Source organism: Phalacrocorax carbo, chromosome 1 (assembly GCF_963921805.1).
Source record: "Phalacrocorax carbo chromosome 1, bPhaCar2.1, whole genome shotgun sequence".
NCBI classification, from domain to species: domain Eukaryota; kingdom Metazoa; phylum Chordata; class Aves; order Suliformes; family Phalacrocoracidae; genus Phalacrocorax; species Phalacrocorax carbo.
Window position 1 is genome coordinate 121285618 of NC_087513.1, and position 25068 is coordinate 121310685.

The 25068-nt window shown below is 43.8% G+C and overlaps 1 long non-coding RNA gene across 1 annotated transcript; it reads left to right on the forward strand.

The window, feature by feature from the left end:
• Positions 1 to 5333: 5333 nt before the first annotated feature.
• Positions 5334 to 23582, forward strand: LOC135316234 (uncharacterized). Its single transcript, XR_010375671.1, has 2 exons — positions 5334 to 5560; positions 22590 to 23582. It is a non-coding gene; the product is annotated as an uncharacterized LOC135316234 (long non-coding RNA).
• Positions 23583 to 25068: the final 1486 nt, after the last annotated feature.

Here is a 25068-nt window from a genome sequence, read left to right on the forward strand (position 1 = left end):
GAAGTGACGTACTGTCATGCATACATAAATATTTAAGATGAAATGTGAAAGTTGACATTCATTCTGGAAGGCCTATCATTGTTGTGATTGAAACACACCACTGCTGCTGAGCAGAGAGCAGCTTTCAAAGCCAGAACTTGTTTCTACAAAGCGCCTGGCAAGTAAAACCATAAAACAATTCTTGCTGACTACAGTAAACCATAAGTTTGCACTTACACATCCTTTTCCTTAACCAGACTGTTCACATTTCTGCAAGCTCATGCTGGCTGCAAACCAAATAGCGTATGTATTGTTTGTTTTTTCTTACCAGTAGGTAGAGGGGGGACACTGATAGGTTCACATACACAGTCACAAAGCAAGTCTGTGAAAAGGTGGGATCGAATCAAGAGGCTTTTTCCCTGCTCCCGCTATTTTTATCTACAAGAAGCTGCAGCACAGATATAAAGCTTATGATCCCCCAGCAAGCATACAAATAAGGATTCGAGTAGGTGATTTTCTGCCTAGACTTTGACTTGGCTTCTTGCTATTGTACTCCACTGGGCAGCAAGAAAAACCCTTAGCTTAGGTTTACAGATAAGAGGGCAGGAAGCTGTGCAGGATCTCGAGCTGGTCATGGAGGTCTTCAAGAGGACAGGGAGGAATGGGGAGACAGCAGAGTTCTTTCAAAAAGAGGAGACAAGTGGTTAGTTCTGGATCGCCCCAAGGTGCGAGGGGAGAGGGGAAGAGACGTGGAGAGCCTGGGGAGCTGTGTGTCACTCCAGTGAGCAGCTGCGCACGGCACAGTGGGACCTACGTGGGGAGATCTCCCACTTAGTCTCAGTCAGTTCTGACCCTTGCTAAATGCCTTTGTCCCACTCCAGCTAGGCCATGTCTCTGCTTTAATTGCTTCATGGTAAAAGCCCTTTCACACCTCGCATTAAAAGATGGCAAGATGCCCAGCAAGATGGTAGTTGTTCTCTAATGACCCTGAATCTCAACTTCCTGCAAGAAAAGCCACTGAATCTAGGATAACTCTGTACCTGTTAAGTGGAGAAAAATGACCGATAACCTGAGAAATGGGGTTCATGTCTTGTGTATAACTATCACGGAATATTGAAGATTACTTTAAGCATCAGGAAGACTCAGGTCAAAATAGGGTAGGCACTGAACATAAGAAGGGACTCTGCAGGAAGCACTTGTTTTGAAAGGCAATTAAAAGAAGGTTACAGAGGGATTTGACAGGTCACAGCCTGATGCTTCAGTCATCTTGATGGAAATCTGGCTTCTTGCAGCTCCGTATTTTGCTGCTTTCACCAGATGAAGGCAGAAATGGGAAACTCTTAAGAGAAAAGGATCATTTACCTTGTTGCTGTGACAGTTCCCAAACACTGCGGTCTATAGTTGAGATGAGGGATGAGACTCAGGAACATGGGGCAAGGTTCACCACTTCCAGTAAAGCAGCAGAAAAAAAAGAAAAGACCTGGGAGATGAAAGAGACGGACTTGGAAATATACCAATTTTTAAACCCTTTCCACTTTTAAACCCTTTCTACCTCTTCAGATATAGATAAAGATAAGTGCTAATATAAAAATCAGCTAGTAAGTGTAATCATTTAGGAGAACATAAAACAATGAGCGAGGGAACTAGCTGGTGAATAGATCAGGTCTGAGAGCTCTGAACCTTTTTATTTGTTTGTCTTTATGCTTTCAGCTGTAGGAAGCCAGTGTAGACCTCAAAGTGAGATCTTAGGGAAATATAAGGGATTTCATACTAAAAAAAAAAATCCCTGATTTCACTCACATTCATTCTTGGCCAGATTTCATCCACTACACTCATACCCTGTTATAGTCATGTGCAGTGAGGTATGATGCATGATGCGTGTGCTCAAGCGGTCTGGCCAGGGACCACTTGTGTGCAACATGGAGAACAGGAGACAGAGGCTAGCAGTTCCTCCTCATTGGTGATGGCAAACTGGGTTTGAACAGGCCTTTTATACCCATTAGAAGCCAACAGTTATGGTAGGGACCTTTTGCTTCAGAATTTTGCTTGTTCCTCCATGAATGTTGGCATGTGCTTTGTCTGTGCTTCCACACTTGGGGTATCTTAGAGGTACCACCAAGAGGAAAGGCCCATGCAATGTCCTGTAAATCTGTTGCCTTACTCCTGTGGGATCTGCTCTTAATGAACCATCCCAGCTGTGATTTTATCTGAGCCCAGGTCTTCTGGTCTTGGCATAAACAACACCTTCATTAGTATATTATTGCTGTCAGTTTGTCCTTGGTAGAGGCTACTCTCTTAACCTTTACTTTTCTGCTTTTCTGGTGCTTTCACACACTCATTTCCATTCACACTTCATTCAGAGCACACTTATTTCTATTACAAACCTCCACAGAGAAGTAACTTTTGCTTGGTGATGGACATGCTGTGTGCACTTAGTCAACTCACCACTTCCCAGTCGATGTTTTAAGAAGTCCCTGGGCTTTTTGTGGGATTTTTTGTTTGTTTGTTTTTTATTTTTCCATCTGGTTGAGGATAATCACCTGTTTTAAGCAATGATTGCAGCTGCTCTGCAAGTCAGGCTTTCAAGCCTCAGTGTGTCCATGCAGCCTTTTTTTTGCAGACTGATGTGAGCTGAGTTCGCTCATGCTCTGAGCTACAGCAATGGGACATAGGTCAAGCTCAGTCTCTCAGACAGGATTATAAGCTTGAGCACAACACAATGCTGATGAAGGCTCTGCAGTGTCTTGTTGCTTCATTGCTTGCCTCTGCACAAAACCCTGGGTAGAAACACAGGCAGAAATGCAGCCACTTTTCTTCTCCCCTAAGGGATAATACAAGTTTGCATTAGAACAGCTAACATGCTGAATTTTCGGGTATCTTTTCAGTCACTGAGATGTGTTGTTTCTTCTTTCCCTTTGCTATCGTTGCATACAGAGGGGGCAGAGGGGCTCAGCCAGCTGCTTCTGCATCATGCTGCTTTGCCCCCTGCCTCTAACAGACTTGTAGGAGGGCAGGGGTACTTGCAGCTCATTCTTTCTTATTTTGGGCAAATGACCAAGGCCAGTATTAGGCCAGCTTTTACCTCCCTGAGCTCTGAGGATTGGGCCCCTTCCTACGTTCAGGTCACATCTGATGAACAACTCCTTGGCAGTGGTGCTGGCTTAAGCAATTACTGCCATGTACTCTGTTGCTCGCAGGCCACTTTTGCCTACCGCATTTTGTCCCTCACACAACTGTGCAGACACCTGAGCCAGCCCTGCCTGAGGGGCTGTTACAAGAGGACAGACATTACAAGAGGCGGATGAGTGCAACTCTACTGGGGAGTATTAAGCCAGCTTAAAGCAGTGGTGACAGCGACAGTGCAACCACAGCCTCAGAGGTCAGGGAGTTTTGATATGGACACAGAAGCTTTAAAGAAGGCAGGCAAAAGAAAGCCAGACAGATTGGCTAGGTAATGTCAGGCAGGCTTGGGCCTTGGCATCACACATGCATGACCACAACTGCAAAACCCCTTGTGCTTTCTAGGCAGGTCTCCTAAAGCCCATGAGAACACACTGTCTGTCACTTTCCCCCTCAAAACTGACCAGTTTCATCCAAATTTGAGAGATGAGTTGAAGACACAGAGATACTGAAGCTCCTATGTGTGCCCGGCCTTTGGCAAAGATTGCAGTCTGCACTGGCAGTCACTGGTTTTGTTTGTCCCGTGGAGGAGTCAGTTGGCAGATGCACCTGCCCAAGCAATCAGCACATCTGTGGCTTCGGACTGGACACAAGAGAAACTGCCTCTGACTTAGACAGTATGTGGGCATGTGGGAAGAGGTTGGAGGTAGAATGTGCACATCCATGGGGTGCAGTGATTAGTAGATGTGAGGGGGGCTAGAGGAATACGAGGAAAAGGGTGAATCTCGGGGGACATAAGGAATGAAGAAGGGAATACTGTGTGAAGAGCAGAGAGTAGGGTTGTAGGATGCAAGACCGTAGAAAACCAAGCTTCCTCAGCTCTGCTTCTCACAGAGCAATGTTTATTTTCCTTGATGTCAGCTCAGGGAGCTGCAGCTACACAGCCTGTACCTCATTAAGGATTATGACTCAGAGGCATAGCATAATTGAGGTACTTGGTCTCTAACATTGCTGAGTTTTGGCTACATGTGCAGAGGCACCATTCTAGCTGTTGCAGCGTAACGCTTGTCTTGCTTGCAGTAGGTTAGCAGGTTTGGAGCTATATACAAGTTACTGCATTTTCATCTTTCTTAGGAGACTTGCTACATTAGGAAAAAGAGACTGAGTTTCAGGGGCTTGTGCAGGACAGTGTGGCTATAGATCTACCGCTTACACCTATCACCCAAGAAGGGAGCAATGAGATTCTGTCTTTTTTTGAACCGCACAAATGATATAGTTTTTTTTTCTTGGTCATCTTGCCACAATATTTCTAGCTATTCACCCCTCATTGCCCTTTTCAACTGATGAGTGGGCTAAGCATATGTACTGTGATTTTTTTCCTTTGGCTCCTCAGAGGAGATGTGACTAGACGCAAAGCCCTGGTGCCTGTGTACAAGGAACTCCTCGGCTTTGTTTTCTGGATACCCCTGTTCTTGCTGGGACAGAGAGCAGCGGAGTTGTCTCCTCTGTGCAAGAGGCACTTCTATCTTCACCAGGTGCTGTATTGGTGTTGCCAAAATTCCTGTTTGCAAACCTCTCCATGATTTAAGCTACATGCTCCAAGGAGAAACACTCCTCCTGCTCAGTGGCTGCAGGGAAGGTCAAGATAAGTGGGTAGTTGGATTCCTCAGCCCCCTCTGCTTGTGGGGCAGGGACTGTCCAGTGATAGCCAGAGAAAAGTTGGATCCCCTTGTCAAAGCTCTGCTGAGATAGAAGATGGTGAAAGTTATATGACCACCCTCCTATTCAGAGCAGGGGGTAGGCAGCGGGAGAATTTGTCACTCCCCAGATAGCTAATGGTGCTATCTGGGATGGCTAATGGTGTTGATGGGCTCTTCTCCAGGGGTCTGCTGGGCTGTGAGAGCAGGGCTGGGCTTAGACAGCTGTCACCAGCCTCCTGCCCCCTTTTCCTCTACAGACAACAAACTTGCCCTCAGGGCTGGTGGGAAATGGGCTTCTCCTATGGAAAAGCCATACGCCTCTGTCAAGCCTTGTCTCCTTTGTGCTGAAGGCGACCACTGTACAGTGTGGTTTCTGAGTGCTGCCTAGGAGCTTTGCTTTTAGGCTGCTTGCTCAGCTGCTAGTTGGGGTGACTGCCCCGGCATGCTGCTGCTCAGCCTGGCACCTAACTGCACCTGCGCCTGAACTGCTGACCTGGCTCCTGCTCCTGCCCTGCCTTGTCCCCCCAGCCTCTCCCTGATGCGGTTCCCCTCATAGCCTCATGGCTTCAGCTCCTTCAGCACACTTTTACTCAGCTGTCACGTAGCATGCAGAGTCTCAGGATTATTCCGCCTGTCTTCTGGTCTGCTTTGTATCTCATCATGCTCCTCAACATCCTGCTCACTGTTCCCTGTAAGCTCCTGGTCTAGTTGCCCCCTTCCTGGATGGGAATACCTCTCAAAAGACAAATTTCTAACTACAGGTAACTGTTTACTCCATTGAAGGCATGCATACTTGGGGGGAGCGGGGGCTAGTGCGTGCCAGGGCATTGTAAACAAGGTGGGAAGGGAGCAAGGGACACGCAAGCGGGAAGCAGAGAGGAATGAGTGGTTTGGTGCTTGTGTGTAAGCACACATACGTACATGTGTCAGACCAAAGGTCTGCCTAGCCTAACACCCTGTCTCCAGCTCTGGACAATAGCAGATAGGAAAAGAGCACGAGATAAACAGGCAGGCTCTTTGCAAAGACTGTGAATGTTGCTGTGGTTTGTTACCTGGCCTCCACTCAAACATTTCCTGTGTTATGTTACTGTTAATACATATTTTCTTCAATGAGTTATTGTCGTGGTCAACAACTAAGCACCACACAGCTGCTCGCTCACTCCCCCCACCCCAGTGGGATGGAGAAGAGAATAGGAAGAGCAAAACTAAGAAAAATAATGGGTTAAGATCAGTTTAATAGTTAAAATAAAACAGTAATAGTAATAATAATAATAACAACAATAATATAATTAAAATTAAAATAATGTGTGTGTGAGAGAGATATGAAACCTGTGGAGGGAGGAAAAAAACAACCAAACAAGCAATGCAACAGCTCACCACCCACTGACTGACGCCGCCAGTCCCCGAGCCGCAATCACTGCTTCCCCCCAGCCAACTCCCCCCAGTTAATATACTGAGCATGACATCATATGGTATGGAATATCCCTTTGGTCAGTTTGGATCAGCTCTCTTGGCTGTGCCCCCTCCCCTCCCGGCTTCTTGTGCACCCGGCAGGGCATGGGAAGCTGGGAAAGTCCTTGACTAGTACAAGTACTACTTAGCAACAACTAAAACATCAGTGTGTTATCAACATTATTTTCATACTAATTCCAAAACACAGCACTATGCCAGCTACTAGGAAGAAAATTAACTCCATCCCTGCTAAAACCATGACAGTTATTTATTCACGATCAGCAGTACAAATTAGTGCTGCACTTTTGGGGAGTAGTCACGTGCTGAGAGTTAGAGTCAAGTTTTCTGTAGTCTTAAGTTTCCTGCAGCCAACAGGATGCACGGAGAGAAGTATTACAAATGCATACAACAAGATACAGAGCCTGCACAGATTGTCTGGTCTCCAGGTAACAAAAATACTTACATTTCTTATTGCCATTATTGTGTTTTGTCAACATCCTGCGCAATTTCTATTGCCTTATAGCAATCACTGTCACAGCTTTTGAGTCAAGGCTAATAAAGGATGACTTTATTAGTGGCCTCCACCACCCATAACTCACTACAAAATTAAGCTAGACATTTATAGAGGTGCCCATCGGTGCTGTAAATAAGCAGAATTTGGAATGTGCACATATCATTTACCAAGCTGGTTGAACGAACTCATTAGGAAAAGAAAAAAGTAATTATCTTGTCACAGAAATTACTTTAATGCAAAACAGGCAAGGTGTGGAAATAAGAGTCTTGCTGATTACTGCGGCAGTCCTTGCAGTTCTAATTCATCACGAATTTCTAGTTTGTTACTCAAATTTGGGAATATCTGCATAGGTGACAGGTGATGGGTAACAACAGAAAGTCATCATAATACGTAAGCAAAAGGTCAATGTATACAATCCTGACATCCATCAGTTTTACAGTACGGTAGCTTTGGTGCCCTCTGGAGTCTTCCGATTACCACAACCCTTCAGTATCTCTCAGCATGACGATGGCCTATGCTAGCTTCTTGGTTTTCTTTTTTTTTTTTTAATTAACAAAGTCATGTACGGTTTTCATTCTCAATATCTTACCAAACCTCTTTCTTAACATAGCAGTATGACAGTAGTGGGGAGGCTCATTTCCTGGACATTAGAGATAAGACACCAGACGAGCTTGTGGGAAGACTCCACCATTTTAGAAGTAGGTCCGTGTGCAGATTAAACAAAACTGAGACTTGTGACCTTCAAGTGTAAAACCGAAAGTCAGGCTAAGGTTTGCTTAGACTTGCTCAATGTGGGTTGTGTTGAAATAGTATCTCTGGAAAAGAGGATGCACCAACAATATCGTGCCATCAGACTGCTTTCCCCCTGCTCAGCCCACAAAGTCAGCAGAGAGTTGTTCCTGACCACCGTGAGGTCAAGGTTTCACCTGGGAAATTTATCCAAATCATAAGCCGTCTGCAGTAACTAGTAATACTTAATAAAAACACGCAGTGTCTGCTCTTTTTTAGCCTGTGTATTTTAAAACTGCTTTACCAAGGAGGAAAACAGTATGCAGCCACAGCAAAATGAAAGAAAAACTACTCCCACAAGTGACAACAGTGAAACTTTTCAGAAACAGTTTTCCCTTTTCTCTTGTGTCCATATTTAAAAAGCAAAGCAAGCAAATTCTCTGAAAAGCCTCAAATAATAGCCAGTTTTAATGCAGAATCCTCCATATGGATCTACTGGGTTGTCGACAGAGCAACCCATATTACCCTCAGAGGAAATGTCTGAGTAATACCCTCCATAGCTATCTAGCCCTCCCAATTAAACCCTTTGCAAGACTATGCATAAGCAACTTTGCGCCAGGATTGTTAAACGGTAATATGTGACTCTGCAATCTAACAACATGCTTACATTAATTTTATGAAATTATTGTTTACATTGCAGTAATTCCCAGATACTCCAGTCAAGAGCAGAGCCCCTATAGTGCTGCTCAATTGTAGATTAAGGCTCAATTTAGGCCCTGGGGAGCGTGCCTTCTAAAGCAATAAAGAGTCCCCGCTGGTGCACAGAGGGAAGTTTAATTGCCTTCTGCCTGGGTGTGCTGCATTAGCCTAGCTGAGGGTACAGCCCAAAGGGGCTGGGAGAGAAGGGGAGCAAATGCCAAGGGCTTGGGCTGGTTGTACGCACAAGCTGTGTGCATTTTCCCCTTCCTTTTTGTATGTCACAGCTATGTCATTCCATCTCATCCACCTGTTCCTCTCTTCTCCAGCTACCCCACACATGTTCATTGATTATCCCTTCTTTCTCTTTATATATATGCCTAGCTCCCAAAGGCATGCTCTCCTACCGTGGCCACCTCCAAACAAGACTGTCCCTTGCCCACGGTGGGAACTCTCTCCAGCCGACCCTTTTCCCACCAGCATTCCTTCCGGCAGGGATTTTGTGGCAGGTGGGGCAGGGGTTCCCATAGCCCTAGGGAATTATTGCTCTGACCCTGATGCTAGCATTACTTCAAGGGCTCAGGACCCATGTTTTGCTCCAAGACACAGGGTTGGCACCCTGGGCAAGGCTTTGGGCAGTGCGTGGGGAGGAAATTGCCCTCACCACCATGCATTGCTGCAAATCACCTGTTAATTGTGCTGAATGAAAAGCAAATACTATGACGGTATTGCTCAGCAGGATCTCACCCTGGGAATCACAGCCTTTCTAATTGAGACAGAATAAGGGAAATAAAAGGGGAGTTTTACTTCACATTTCTGTTTTCCCAAATTACGGAGAGCTCAGACACGACTGCTTACAAAAGCAGTAACCCCACTGTTTAAATGACAAGTTAAAGCTCCAGGGTTCAGCAGCCATGGCTGCTTAAAAGTACCACAGTGCTTGATTTTGATTAATACGACTTTTGCAAATGGAACTGGTAGAAATGTCTTATTCCCTGTTCCCTCCTTGGCTGCTGATGTATAATGCTGTAAGCTGACTGGTTTGTTACATTCCTAGAAGAGGAGAAAAAAGATTGGTAAGAAAATATCCCAAAATATATCAGGCTGTACTAGGGCAGAAAACCAGATTCAGTTTGATACAATGGGTAGAAATGTTCCTTCTCAAAGTCTGACTGCTATTACATTTTAGTCTGAATTTGTAAAAAGTGCATAATTTTTATCTTCCTAGGTGACACAACATCACCTTTGCTACCGTCCCAGCAACTTAGCAAAATCCTAGCTACGTTTTTAGCATTGCTGCTTACCTGCTGTGACTCACACAAGAGCTGTTCCACTAGTATTCTTCACAATCAGAGCTAAAAATAATTCTCTCTAAACAGACAAAGACTCTGTCAGATAGGAAGAGTTTTTATTAAGCAATGGGAATTTCTTTCGTTCTCTTTTAATTTTAGGAGACTCACTTAGAGAAACAGCTTCTTTTGTACATGATTTTTCTAGGAGCAAATCAATGCATTTAATTTGATTTTGAACCTTGCTGCACAATCAATAGTGCCTCCATTCTGGAAGCAAATCTCATAGAAAGTTACTTCAATCTCACATTTCAAATCATGTGTAAAATTCAGATGTGGACTCCCTTTCCCAAAAGCCCAAGAGCGGTTTGCTTTTGATTGAATCTGTATTAAGAAGAGGGACTCTGGCACTGTTCTGAAAAGCTGCAAAAATAGGGTGTAGAAATAACCCAAGGAATGCACTCCATGTCTTGGTAGTCCTACAGGGTAGTCTATTCTTATAGATGGACATATACTTCATCTGCCACCGATGGTCATGCATGTTTGCACAAACCCTTGGGCTCTATACTCTGTAGTAACGTGCTTCTCCGTGCCTTGATGGGGAGGGAGAATAGAGGCAGAAAACTGCTCAAACTGCCTCTTTTGATTGGATCGCTGCCCTGATTTTTTGCAGATTAAGGCAGATCCCAGATGTGTTCACACTTTGCATGACCGGGCAGTGCCATTAGCCCATCCTACTGCGCAACTGCCTCATCCACAGTACTCACTGCAGGAGGCTAGAGATGTATTCACTTATACTGGGGCTGGATTAAGCTACTGGCCAGTGTCTGCTGAAACTTTTCTTCTTTTTCTAAAACATCAATTATCAAGCTTTTAGCCTCCCCTTCAACCTCTGTCCGATTTCCTCTATCCTCTTGTTACTTATTATGGTCTGTTTAGCCCAGCCTATCTATTTGTGACAGGTGGGAATTTGGGAATAATTCTTGATTAGTGTAAACTACTAGGTTTTTGTCCATAGATTCGATGGATGTGACAGTTAATTTCAACTGCAGACCTTCCCCTTTGTCTTTTGAACAATTTTTCTTTCTGTTTATACCTACTTGAGAAAAATCTCTACAGAAAATTGTAATTTTACCAGTGATGGTCTGCATGTTTCTGGGTCTTTCTCACACACATTTGTGACTTTAAAGGGAACTATATTTAATGAGGATGCCTTAGTGAAGGGCTGCCAATATTTGACAAGCAGTTCCCACAGAAATTTAGCCCTTTAACCTGTGACCGACCCTGCTAAGCACCTTGAATGGATGAGTTTGCACAAAAGAGGGATTTGCACATTATAAATTGAGTGGAGTTGTGATTACGTAGGGTGAGCATCTCTATAACACAATCTACTTTCCCCAAAACTATGTTAGAACCATGTCTTTTGGGGAAAAACCCACTAAAAAACTCCAAACAAACACAGCTTTTTTTTCAACTTCAAGATTGTCAGAAGTAGGAAATCCACCACAGCCATTGGTACAGTTTTCTAATGGATTGCCAGAAACAGGAAAGCCAACATTAGTACAGCTTGGTAATGGTTATCTATCCTCATTTTTCAGATTTTACATGTCATTTTCAGTTTGAGTTTATAGCTTTAGCTAGTCAATTGGACTTTTCTGTTTGAAGAGCCCTCACTTAGCAGATTTTTGTTCCCGTGTAGATGGATATTTACAGCCTATGATCTAATTATCACTCTTCCCTTATTAATCTAAACAGCACGAGCTACTTCAGAAATCCCAGATCTTATTTATTACCCAGTCATCAAGAGCTGATGTATAGGAAACTGAAGATATTCTTCTTGTCATGTCTGTGGCATCTTGATTACATTTGTCTTCAGGCATGGTTTTGTGCTAAACCAATGCTTATCTGGTTTTTCTTCTTTCCCATTAGTTGTTACCATGTTGCCCTCCTGAATGATTCAGTCAGTTTTACTTCCTTGGAAGACAGACCTCCTTCGGCTGCAATAAGGCCACCCTGACTGCACAGGTTTCTGCCTACATACAAGTTGGAGCATCAAAACTGACTCCCTCAGCTCACACCACACTTGCTAGGTGTGCCACGTATCCAGAGCCACTGCCTGTCCAGGCTCCCCTTCCTAATTCAGAAATTATTTTCTTTCAGTAGCCTCCAAATTCCTCAAAGGTCCTAAAATTTGTTATGTGTCATGTGAGGCTGTGATGCTAACGCTGGTGTGCGCTGTTAAAAATGAATGGCCTATTGAGTTTGGCAGGCTGTGTAGTCTGGGTTACATCACGAGGCTCAGCCCCAGGAGAGGAAGAGCACTACTTCTGTGGCCTCTGTGTTTGCCTTGGGCAGGATGTTGGTTTCCTTTTTCTTAGAGTGAACTTCCCAACAAGTATTGCCTGTCTTTCTTGGGTAGCCAGATCGCCGTTTTGAAAGCTGACTTGACTGTTGAACAGTCGTCAACAATGTTATGCCATGCCACTCTTCGCTGTCTTTGATCAAGTGTTTCATCAGTTATTATTTGCTTCCTAATAATGACTTCCGGCTGTGCAGAATTCCCCAGACCATCTTCCCACAGCTTGTGGGCCTCTGCTCACCCTCACCACACAAAACACCACTTCATACCTTTGGCTGTCAAGACCACCTCCTTCCCCTCCTCTCTCCATGATTCGTTCCTTTGTGCCTGTGTTCAGAAAGCATCTTTTGCCCTTCAATTTAATATGAACCTTTTCTTAATTTTAACTAGTGGGTGAATTCAGGCAAATGGCAAACAAAACTGCCATATACTGTGTCTATTTACTGTAAATATTTGTGCATAGTTTCTGACACATTATAGAAGATAACACTACCATGCAAAAAATACTTAGTGTACACAAAATGGAAAAGAAAGAAAGGGAAAATGAAGGTATTTTCTTTGGAGAGAGCTGTAATACAGGGCTCCTTGGAGCTGCCTCCCGCACTCCCTGCGCTGTGCCATGGCCGTATGCGTGGCAGAGATTACAGCTGTCACTGTTTGGCACAGCCGCAATATTGTGGCCAAATGGGAGCTGTGATTGCATCAGTTTCACTTAATTCCATTTCTTGATTTAGGGGAAGAGAAAAACGACATGAACATGACATTCCCTTCCTCTTTCTGACAAGGCAATTACACTGAATTAATCTTTCTTAAGACCTGTCTTAATTGTTTCTGGTTTTCTGCACTACATTTGTCTGTGTTGCTGGGTTTCATTTTTTCTTCTGAGAGAAACTGCCCTTAAACTCCTCACTTAATAATTTCAGACTACTTTGAACAGTAGGTTTTGTAAAACAAGAGCTATAAAATTTAATGCTGTTAAGGGAATAGTTAGGTATATCCATATATTATCATCATAGATGCATATGAGCTTCCGGCAGTGAGCCTAGGAAATCTTTAACTCAAGACTGCAGGTATTTCCTCTTATCTCAGTGACATTTCAAAGCATAACTTAAGCAAAGCTCCTCTCTTCTGTGTCATCCCATGCTGATGGCCAGAAACTCCCTACACAGGTACAGCACTTGATAGTCCAACATTGCTGGTGAAGCTCTGAAAACCTGTTAACAACCCAAACCCAAGCAGCCCAAGCCTGCTGCACCTCCTAACGTGGTCAGTGCAAGGGTTCCCATTGCTTTAATAGGTGTTGAATCAGGTTCACAAGGAGCAAATCTGAGTTAAAATACACCTGCATGCAACAAGGTAGAAACCACCTCCATGCAGATATCCACCATGAGAAGGTGTCTGTATCCCCCCTCCCCAATAAGCTGTCTATATGGACCGGCGACAGGGCCAAGGTTGTGGAGCACTGCTTGATGAGACAAGCCAGTTACCAGCAGCAAGAAACGCAGCAGGGAAGGGTAAGTTCAGTATGTCGAACATCCTTGAGTGAATTTAGGATTGCCTTTCCATTTAACTAGTGAGGTGGCCACACTGGGGCAGCTTGGGAGAACTTACTTAAAAGGCAATCAAGTGGCACAGGAGACATTTTTCAGGCACAGGTGTCCTACTGTACTTCACAGTAAAATAATTAACACCCACTAAAAACTAGGAAGACCATCCCAAGTGTAGAGGTAGGTAAATAAACATGGAGATGCTGGTGTGCATCATCCTCTGATTTAATGGCTGCTGTAACAGCAGAACCCAGTAGTCCTGAGCAATGACACCCAAGGAAAAAATATAAAAAGCGGAGTAGATTTCTTTTTAAAGTCTCCAAAGAGTAACTGAAAACACCCCCTTTGTTAAATATGTCTTAAATTTAAAGCAAGGCAAGTAACCCATACCAGTAACAGCCTACCTTGGGATATTTTTGCCTTCTTGTTTCTCCCTCTTGGCAGAATTTAAGCTGATCTTATGCCTTTTAATGAGCTCTTTCCCAGCTGGAAATGGAAGCTTCTACTGTTTTTCCCAAAACCCCATGTTCAGACCATTTTATGAAACACTCAAATCATCAATACTTGTTCTGTAAACTGCACGGTGGAATATATTGTAAGAAAGTACTATTTTGTTGATCTGAAAGGAGAAAAGCAGGATATTAACTTTACTGTCTACATTCTCACTGCTTCCAACAGTTAGTCCTACAACTGGAAAGCTGGTCTGCACACACATGAAACAAAAGCGGGTTGATATATGACATTAGGACAATAATTTTTTGTTTCAGGATCCAAACCAGAAGGATTTCACAGAATCCCAGGTTGGAAGGGACCTCAGGGATCATCTAGTCCAACCTGATTTGTTTCTCCCTTGTGTTTTATTACCACTTAAATAAGTTGGGAAAAGCTGATGGCATCACAGCACTGTACCTCTAAGGTGACCTTTCAGCGTGCCAGGAGCCATGACACATAGCTCAGCTTTCAGCCATGACTTGAAATTGTTCAGCCGGCTGGAAGGCACAAGAGGTTGTGATCGATGGCTCGTTTCGACTAGTTTCTCTCTTGTTTTGTCACACTTCTTTTCCCCAGACGTGTGATGCAAACCCAGCCAGAGCGGGCAGCCCTGGGCGAGGCTGTGGCTCCCTGCAGCACACTGCAGTAGGTGCGCAGGCGGTTGTGCTACCCGTGCGTCTGAGCCTTCCTTTCTGGGCCCCGTCTGGCTCCCTGGGCTATGTTTTACAGCCTGCAGGCGAGAGGCTGCCTGGGCTGCCTGCAAGGTGAGGGATGCAGTTTGCTCATCTCCAGTCTACGTATTTCTTCTGTCTTGAAGGTAACTGGGAGCTGCGAGCCAGGCAAAATGTACCTGCATTTATTCAGGTGTATGTGTACGTGCCTGTATCACATCTTTAGCGTTTCAACAGTCAGCATTTTAAAAGCTCTGCTGCAGGAAATATTCCCATATCAAATTCTGTATGAGGAAAAAAGCCCTTTTTTATAGACACAAGTTTATCATAGATTGGAAATTGTGGTACTCAGTTATTCTATTTTGAATCCATAGTCATTTCACTCATGACTTAAGGCATAGTTGGATGTTCACTGATCTATATAATCAATCTTAATCTTTTTTTGTCCTTCATCTTTTTGCTCTTTTCATTTGGAGAAGTTGATGATTATTGCATTGAAATTATTAATTATGCAAGTCATTATGCAAGTCATTATGCAATCATATATAGTTTTACACAACTTCATACATCTTTCTTACAAATAGAATCTGTATGTATACTTACTAAAATAATTACCTACCTTTAATGCATCTATCCAAATAATTAATTTTTACATTCTTAATATACTGGTATAATGTCAGTAAAAAAGAAAATGAATTTGATACTAATTTGTGCCAAGGATTTTTGATAAAGAATGGAACTCATTTAAAACTGTGTGAAAGCCAATATTTCATATTTGAGTTATTTGCTGTAGAACCTTCAGTGGTACCTGTCTGTGTTTAAATTATTAAACAAAGGAAAGGCTACCCACTCCTTTCCTCTAACTTAAAAAAAAACCAGAAGGTATTTTTCAGATATTCTAATTGCTCAAGTAATTGGACTTCTTCATATTTTATGAATTTATCTTAAACGACACTTACTCCAGTACTGAACAGCTGCTGATTGTAACATCTTGCCATGTATTCTTTTTTTTTTTACTTCACATTTTGAGGATACTGTCATTTTTAACACGAGCAAGTGTCTCTTCATGAAATTCTGTTGAGATGGTAATACAATAAGAGCAAAGCCAGACCATGCTGCTTCTTTTACTCTTTACGGGTCATGCGAAGAGACAAGTTTGAAAATTTCAACTCTCAGTATCACTAAACGCAGCAAATTCGAAAGATGTTTTTTGGAGACATCTATGTTTTGGTTTAGATATGATAACCTCCTCTTTGTTGTAGTTTATTAGTAATTAATATTTTTGTGGTAACATCCATCAGTGATAAATGTATTTGGTGCAATAACGATTAAACTTCAAATACTTATAGTTAAAAGAGAAAATTTTAATACAAGTAACCATATTCTTTGTTTATATGCACCATAAGCAAATGACACATTAATCTTCCCTTGTGAGAGCCTGTAATGTATACTGCAAAGTACTTCTATTACACAAGATCCATAGTTCAAGCAACACTGGAATTTTTCTTCTCCTTCAAATCTCCACTGGAATTAACTAGTGCACACACTATACAGCTGTCTATCATAAGACTTTGGCCTGGTCTGGACGGATAACTTGCACAGCTCGGTGCACTTTGGTCTGCTTGCTAAGGTGTTCTCACCCATCAGTTACTATTCCATCTCACCAGCCTGAGGGTGGCTTTGGTTTGTGGTGAGCCTGTCACACAGGGTTCACATTGCCTGCATGTCCCTTGAGGATCCAGCCAGCACAGCCGGTCCCATCCCAGGGACTGTCTCCAGTTTCCCACTTCCAAGCACCCATCCAAGGCATGCTGAGTGCTGGCAGCTGTTGCATAGTAATAAGTGGCTAGAGTTAATTCTTGTCTCCTGGCTCTCCCTGCATCCGTGTTTGGCACAGACGAGTGTCTGGCAGCACCCAGTGGCACCAGCCGCTGCACTTTGCACTGCGACATGGGAATCCCACAGTTTCTGGTGGGAAGCCCCATGATTATCCAAGCCTGCAAAAAGTCTGTAAACAGTAGGGCTCCTGAGACTGTGCTGCTTGAAGAAACGTGAGCTGTGTCTCATCCCAAAAGCCACTCAAGAGGGAATATGCATTATTATTATTATTGTCAGTGAGTCTTGCCCAGGACTGTGTTTCAGAAAAAAAAAAAACAAACAAGAAAGCAGCAGCAGTTTTCCAATACTCCAGTGCAGTACAGCATTGCTGAATCCAAGGCACCATGCAAAGCTTGCTTTCAGTGATGATTATTTTAGACCCATCATCCTGAAGAATGTGAGAAATAGTACGTCTGTGTGTAGCCTCCTGTGATGATTTATGAAGCTCAGTTTCCCCTCAGTGGTCTTTGGTGAGACTGAAGCAGGATTCGTGTGTGGGATAGTGAATTTTGTCATGCAGCTTCTTGCTAGTATCTTTTCCATTCTTCAAGTGAAAATCTGATTAATCCTTACTTATAAATAGGGCTATAGTAAAAAGGTCTCTGTTCTTAGACAATGTGCCTTGTGGGTGTGTTATGGAAGAGAAGTATCCTTTGCTTCTTGCAGTGCCATTATCAGTCTCTCCTTGCAAATGTCAAATAATCTGCAATGTCCAGCCTCCCTTCTGGAGTGCTTATATGTCGAGATCTTCTGGAAGATCTGTGAATATCCCCTCATCCTTTTGATTAGATTCACTCTGTAATGTAGAGCTGTTCCCTGGGATGGCTTCAGTGGGCCTCCTGTCCTCTTCTGCCTGTCCCCTTTCTCATAGTGATTCACATGGTGTTAGTAGTGAAGTCAACTCTTAGCCATAGCATACTCTACTCAAAACCTCTTGCCTGTATGTTGCTTTGGATTTGATTGGTTTAAGCTTTGAAATGTTAACTGTCTTTACCACCAGATTATCTATAGCAAGTGTATTAGAAACAAGTTATCTGGATGTATTTTTTTTTCTGTCTTGACAAGGGTGTTTCAGAGTGGTCCCCCAAACTCAGGCTCTGGTTTACGATGGAAAGAGCTTCTTCCATGAATCCTTTAATAACAGACTCATATATTTGATTTCATAGAGGTATAAATCTTACTGTGAAGCCAGTCACACTTCTTGCACTTGGAATAACAGATATACTATTTATAACTGGAAAACATTTGCGTTAAGAAGCGCTTTCTAATCTAGACTCCAGATTATCAGTCCCACACTTATTTTGCTATAACGATCTCTTCATTCCCTGTGTATATATGAGAGCAAGCACAACAATAACAGACTTTTGCAGCCCCAGTCTCCCTACTGAAACTTGTGAAGCACCTGTTGTCCATTTTCTTTGCAGCAGATTTTCTTACTTGGGCATTTGATTGCTGTGAATTACACTTAACCAGCACTTCATGAATCCCTGGTTCTTTCAAATAAGTTTTTTTTTCAACTGACAGCAAAGACAGACTGCTTCATATGATGATCCACTTGGATCTGCCTCAGAGACTCCCTATCAGTAATCGCTGCTTTTCTCTTCTGACACGAATGCTTTCAAACGTTCCTTCCCAACTGCAGATATGCTAAAGCGCTGCTGATGACACCAAATCTGCCATACCTTACTCTCATTTCCATTTCTGGCAAATCCAGGCTGTAACATGACTGTGAAACTGGCATTTCTCAGAACTTGTGGTTCGTGAATGTAGATTTTGAATGTAGATTTTGAAGCAACGCTCCATTGGCCATGAGATTTCTAAGGCTATGTGAATTATAAATGCCTTTCACACTCGCTGCAGGGTGGGAGGGGGATGTCCACTGGCTGCCTTCTCTTCTCTAGTTAGTGCCAGCAATGTGACAATTATATGGAAATCTGCAATAAAAAACTGTGTACTCGCACTGCACAACAATTCACCAGTATTATGTAAACCAGAGCATCAGTAACAGATGTACAGACTAAACAGATACTGTGACATTCAATTTTCATTTCAGTATGTCTTGGGAAAACTACTCATGTGGAAAGATTAACACATACAGAAAGACTGTATAAAAACCGCACTGTTTGACGTAAATGTTGCCACAACCTTGCATACTAGTTCCCACCTGGGTTTGGGTGGTTATCTAATACCCTTAGCCTATGACATTAACTGATGGCACAAATAGGGTCTCGTTTTCCTCTTGGGTATATTCTTGTAATATCAGTCCAATTCTGCTAGTGTCACCAAAGCCGCATCTGAGAAACCAAGTAAGAAGTCAGGTCCATAGATCAGGGATTGTATACAATGATGACAGATAATATTGGACAATCCTTTCTGGCTTCATTCATACATTAATAAATCAAGAGAGATTTATTTTACGATACATACAACAATACCACTAAATCCTTGTCCTTTTAAAAGCATGTTTATTGAGTTTCAGGCTGGCAAAGATGTGCATTACTCAAGAAAAGCATTTTGAAGTATATCAAAAACCATAGTGGGAAAGCATATCCCCTTCCATGTAACAGCAGCTTACTGAAGTGCAAAAGCTTCCAAAACCAGGAAGAAGAAACTTCTTCCACACAGAGGCAGGAAAACAAGTTTTCACCTGTATCAGGGACCTAGCACATTTCAGTCTTTATCTTTTCATAGTATCATAGAATCATAGAATGTCTTCAGTTGGAAGGGACCCACATGGACCATTGAGTCCAACTCCTGTCCCTGCACAGGACAACACCAAAGTTCATACCATGTGACTGAGGGCATTGTCCAAATGCTTCTTGAATATCATCAGGCTTGGTCCTGTGACTACTTCCCTGGGGAGCCTGTTCCAGTGCTCCACCACCCTCTGGGTGAAGAACCTTTTCCTAATATCCAACCTAAACCTCCCCTGGCACATCTCCCTGCCATTCCCTCGGGCCCTATCATTGGCCACCAGAGAGAAGAGATCAGCGCCTGCTCCTCCTCCTCCCCTTGTGAAGAGGCTGTAGACCACAATGAGGTTTGCCCTCAGCCTCCTCTTCTCCAGGCTGAACAAACCAAGAGACTTTAGCTGCTCCTCATAGGGTTTCTCCTCTAAACCCTCCATCAACTTTGTGGCCCTCCTCTGGACACTTCCTGGTATCTTTATATCCTTAATATACTGTGGTGCCCAAAACTGCACACAGCACTCAAGGTGAGGCCGCACCAGCGCAGAGCAGAGCAGGACAGTCCCCTCCCTCGACCGGCTGCAGTGCAGCGCTTGATGCACCCCAGGGCACGGTTGGCCCTCTTGGCTGCCAGGGCACGCTGTTGGCTCATGTGCAACTTGCCATCGACCAGAACCCCCAGGTCCCTCTCTGCAGGGCTGCTCTCCAGCCTCTCGTTCCCCAGTCTGTATGAACATCCAGGGTTGCTGTGCCCAAGGTGCAGAATCCAGCACTTGCCCTTGTTAAACTTCATACAGTTGGTGATTGCCCAGCTCTCCAGGCTGTCCAGATCCCTCTGCAGGGCCTCTCTGCCCTCGAGAGTGTCAACAGCTTCTCCGAATTTTGTGTCATCAGCAAACTTAATTAGTATTCCTTCAAGTGCTGCACCCAAGTCATTAACAAAGAGATTAAAGGATACTGGCCCCGAGATGGATCCCTGCAGAACCTCACTAGTGACTGGCTGCCAGCCTGATGTAACCCCATTTACTATAACCCTTTGAGCCCGACCCATCAGCCAGTTGCTCACCCACTGCCTTATGTGTTTATCCAGCTGCATGCTGGACAGTTTGTCCAGGAGGATACTGTGAGAGACGGTATTGAAAGCTTTACTGAAATCCAAAAAGATTATGTTGACTTGCTTCCCTTGATCAGCTAGGTGGGTAACCTTGTCATAGAAAGAAATTAAGTTTATTAGGCAGGACTTTCCCCTAGTGAACCCATGCTAGCTGGGGCCAATGACTGCGTTGTCTGTCAGGTGTTTTTCAATATCTCCCAGAATAATGTTCTCCATAATTTTGCCAGGCACAGAAGTGACACTGATGGGCCTGTAGTTACTGGGGTCATCCCTGTTGCCCTTCTTGAAGACTGGGACAACGTTTGCCAGCTTCCAGTCAACTGGGACTTCGCCAGATTCCCAAAAGCATTGGAAAATCCTTGAGAGAGGTCTCACTATGACATTAGCCAGCTCTTTAAGTACCCTCAGACAAATCATATCAGGCCCCATCGCCTTATAGGGATCCAGCGGGGACAGCAAGTCCCACACAAGTTCAGGGTTGACTGGGAGTTTATCATTCCCACAGTCATGGTTCTCTAGCCCAGAGAGGGACCCCCAGAGCCCATCATTGATGTTGAAGACCAGGATGAAGAAAGCATTAAATGTCTCTGCTTTGCCTATGTCCCTGTTTTTGAGGTGATTGTGTTAACCAAGCAACAGGTCAATGTTATTTCTGGCCTGCCTTTTGCCATTAACATATTTTTAAAAAGCCCTTTTTATTGTCCCACACAGTACTGGACAGCTTCAACTCTAATTGAGCTTTGGGCACAAGAATTTCCACCCTACAGTGGTGAACAGCATCTCTGCAGTCCTCCCATGTCACCTGGCCTTGCTTCCACTGGCCATATACTTTCTTTTTTCAACTTATTTCTAGAAGATCCCTGCTCAGCCAAGCTGGCCTTCTGCCTTGCCTGCTTGACTTCCTACATTTTGAAATTGCCTGCTCCTGTGCTCTTAGGAAGTGGTACTTCAAAAGTGACCAGCATTGATGGACCCCAGCACCCTCAAAAGATTTTGCCCGGAGGACCTTACTAAGTAGTTCCCTAAGCAACCTGAAGCCTGCTCTCCTGATACCCAGAGCTGAGGTCTTGCTGGCAGTTTTCCTCCTATTACCACAGATTTTAAACTTGACTGCTTCATGGTTGCTGTGGCCAAGGCAGCCACCAATCGCCACGTGTCCCACGAGATCCTCTCTGTTAATAAGTAACAAATTGAGGAAGGCACCTTTCCTGGTTGGTTCCCTTAGTACCTGTACCAAGAAGTTATTGCCCAGATGGTTGAGGAATCTTCTGGACCTGTTTGTATCAGCTGTGTGTTATTCCAGCTGACATCCGGCAAGTTGAAGTCCCCCATAAGGACAAGGGGAGATGACTTAGAGGCATCCCTTAGCTCCTTAAAGAATACCTCATCAGTGTCATCATCCTGGCTCGGTGGCGTATAGTAGACTCCCACCACATCATCTTTATTTGCCTGTCCCTTAATCCCTACCCAGAGGCTCTCAACTGTGCCATCGCCAACTGCAAGCCCCGTGCATTCCAGCTCCTTTGCTACATACAGTGTCACCCCCTCACATCGCCTGCCCTGCCTATCCCTCCTGAAGAGCCTGTGACCATCCATCGTGGCACACCAGTCACAGGACTTGTCCCACCAGGTTTCACTTAGGCCAATAATTTCATATCTCTGGGACTGGGCCAAGGCTTTCAGTTCCTCTTGCTTGTTCCTCATGCTGCGCGCATTTGTGTAGAAACACTTCAAGTGTGCTTCATTGTGCCTGTCACCACGTGGAGCAGTCAGAAGAATCTCGCTGGCACGCAGCTCCTCGAACTTTGGCATGCCATCCTGTTGCTCGTCACTGACTATCCTTTTCATGTTTTACGTGTTTATACACAACAGGGCAGCCCGCCAGCAGCTCTGGCCAAAACCTGCAGCAACGGCTGAGCTCTGAGTGGATAGGTTTTTGCTGGAGCAGTGAGTGAAATAGGTATGTTGGTTTGTCAACACCCAATTGTAAGTACGGAGGCACTGCCTACGGTGCTGACTGCCATTAAAAACATAACAGAGCTGAACAGTATGCAAGTGCCACGAGAGCTAGAAGGCAAGGTACTGCAGCTGATGGAGAAGCTCCTAGCACGGTCCTGAAGCTGAGGAATCTCATTTGCATTCACATTTTGGCCCCCATCCACCGTTCCAGCAATGCAAAGGAAAATCAATTGACTAAGCTTCCAAAATTGCTTTAAAGACTCAAATAATGTCAAATCCATTTCCTACGTCCACAGCAGTTATCAGAAAATTCAGAATTAAGAATCCCCCATAAACTCGGCACTGTCTCCTTGATCCTATGCGTTAAGTGGGGTTTTCATTACCCCATCCTATTTCTTTGCAGAGGTGCGCTCTATAGATCAGCTGGACTGGACTTTTTCACACTTCGTCTGGGAACCATGCATGATTCATAAGCTGTCAGAAGGTGGTTGATGGAACAGGCCACCAAAATTCAGTATCAAACGTACGTGCATCTTTCCATGCATGCAAGTGAGAAAACAAGCAAGTTCATGAAAGGAAACCTAGTAAAGAGATACTCAGATCTGAACCTAAGGCTTTCTCTTTGTAAAAGGAAATCAGCGTGGGTGCATGACAAGAAAAAAAGCCCTTAATTTTACCTGAGGTGGTTATGTAGCCCTTGGATAAGACAAAAGAGAATTGGGCTAAGTGATCTCCAGGGTCCCTTCCAGGCCCACACTTCTGCAGCCATACAACACAGCATGTGCTCGCTTCATTTCACCTAACACTCAGCGTCTACAGTACAGATGTTTACACTGAGCTGGGCTCCCTGCGTTATCAGTGGGAAACAGGCCCTGCTAGGAGAGCAAGCCTTGCTCCGGCTTTTGAGGTTGCAAATATGCATTTATCCAACATTTCCTCAGATCTAATTATGTATATGACTGTGATCCTACTTTCCTTGTGGAGAAAAACTCCCACTAACATTAATGGGTATTTTTTTCCTTAGGAAGGTGCACAAGATACAGCCCTTAGATTACGGGGGGGGGGAAATGCAATTTCAATATAAGTCAAGAGTGTTTGGTTTAGCTCCGAGTGCCTTGTGAGAAGAACAGAACTAAAATTCACCTCAGGGCATCCAAAGATAACAAATGTAATTTCAAGAGAAAGCATAGGGATCTGCAGTTGCAGCAGACTGTGTTTTGTGTGTTTGCATTGTGCAAGGTTCTGTTCTTTGCTTAGCAGCATGACCTATTTCCCAGCATCATGTGATTTTTGTATTGGAAGACTCTTCTGTAAAGAGGTAGAATTAATTTTCCAGTGGAAAAGATATAAATCTGATTGTCCTTAATTCTGCCCAATAAAATAGCATAACATTGCATTTCTTTGTATTTGTTTAGTGATTTAAACTTCATAACCCTTTTGAAAGACAAGTATGTGTAGAGCATATGCACCTCCTTACCCGTTGTTGGCAGTACGCAGTTTCATTAAGTTTTTATTCAACTAATGTACCAGGCATCAGGAAAATCCAAATTAAATTACACTTGGATTTAATACGGTTTAAAGTCCGTCTCCCACCACAATGGCAGTTACGCGCTTAGGCGTCTAAAGTGCATGAAGGGAATTCACGCCTTCCACCTCGCTCTGGTGCCTAAGTTTTCTGCTTGAATTTTGCTCAGCTGCCTGAAGTTCTTTCAACTATGCACACGGAGATGAAAATCTAGGGATGCCACCTCTGGCTAAAATGATCTGGCATTCCTAAATCAGGAATTCCTGTCCCCCAGTCACATAAGCAACCCTGTCCATCAGACTTTCTCAGTTCATTCCTAATGGAGACCAACACTAGGACTGAGAGAAGAGAGAAACAAGAGAAAATCAAGCTGTAATGGAGACACCTGGAAGGGAACTGTTTATACAAACTCAACAGCTTGTGAAAAGCTGGCCCTTTAAAGTATGCACAGTTAGGCACTGCAGATAGGCAGTCCCTTCTGAAACGCTTGCTGTATATGTATTTTTAGCTTGTGGCTTCTTTATTTCTAGTCATATTTCGTCTAACGTACTGGAAGCATTCATAATTATGGTGACAAGACTTTTTTTTTAAAGCTCGTATATGCAAAAGTGACCAAATGAAAGCTGACTTTCCCAAAGGAAAAAAAATGCTTTATGAGTTGAGAAATTTCAGCTCTAACAGTAATTAACTTTCACGTAATTGTTAGAAGGCTGCATTCATAGTACATGTTTCTGTTCGTTTGTCAAAATCAACAGCACAACACTACTGAGGTCACAACAAAGCTGAGAATATTGTAGATATGAATATAGAGGAAATGTTGACCATTTGGTAAGCTAAGAGGATATTCAGTTAGGTTGGATTTAAAGTATTAACCTCTTCAGGAGACGAACGCTGGCTTTCTGTATGTTTTGTATCACATGCACATTAATGCATTCTGTCTATGTGGGGTTTTTTTAAGACCTGCAATTAATTAGGAATTTGAGCTTATAGTTAGGATAGGATGTGTCAGCACTAGAAAATAACAGTGTTGTTGCTAGGTGGTGCTTTCACTTGTGCATGGGCCCAGTGCTGTGCACCTGCACTTGCTGGAGCGCCCGCAAATTTTCAAGTACAGATGAGACCCAATTCAGCATCTGCTTCAAGTCCCTTTGACCTTTCAGCAGCTGACGTACCGCGGCTCGTGCAGTACCTGCTGTACAAAACTGCAAACGGTTGCCTGGCTTCCGCTCACTCCAGAAGTTAATCAGGCCTTCACTGCAGTTGATGGGAAGTAACGAGGAGCTGCCTTTGGACCAAGGTGTTGAACATGACTCAGACACAGCTCAGTATTGAGAACTAACATGGAAATGTCCTCCAG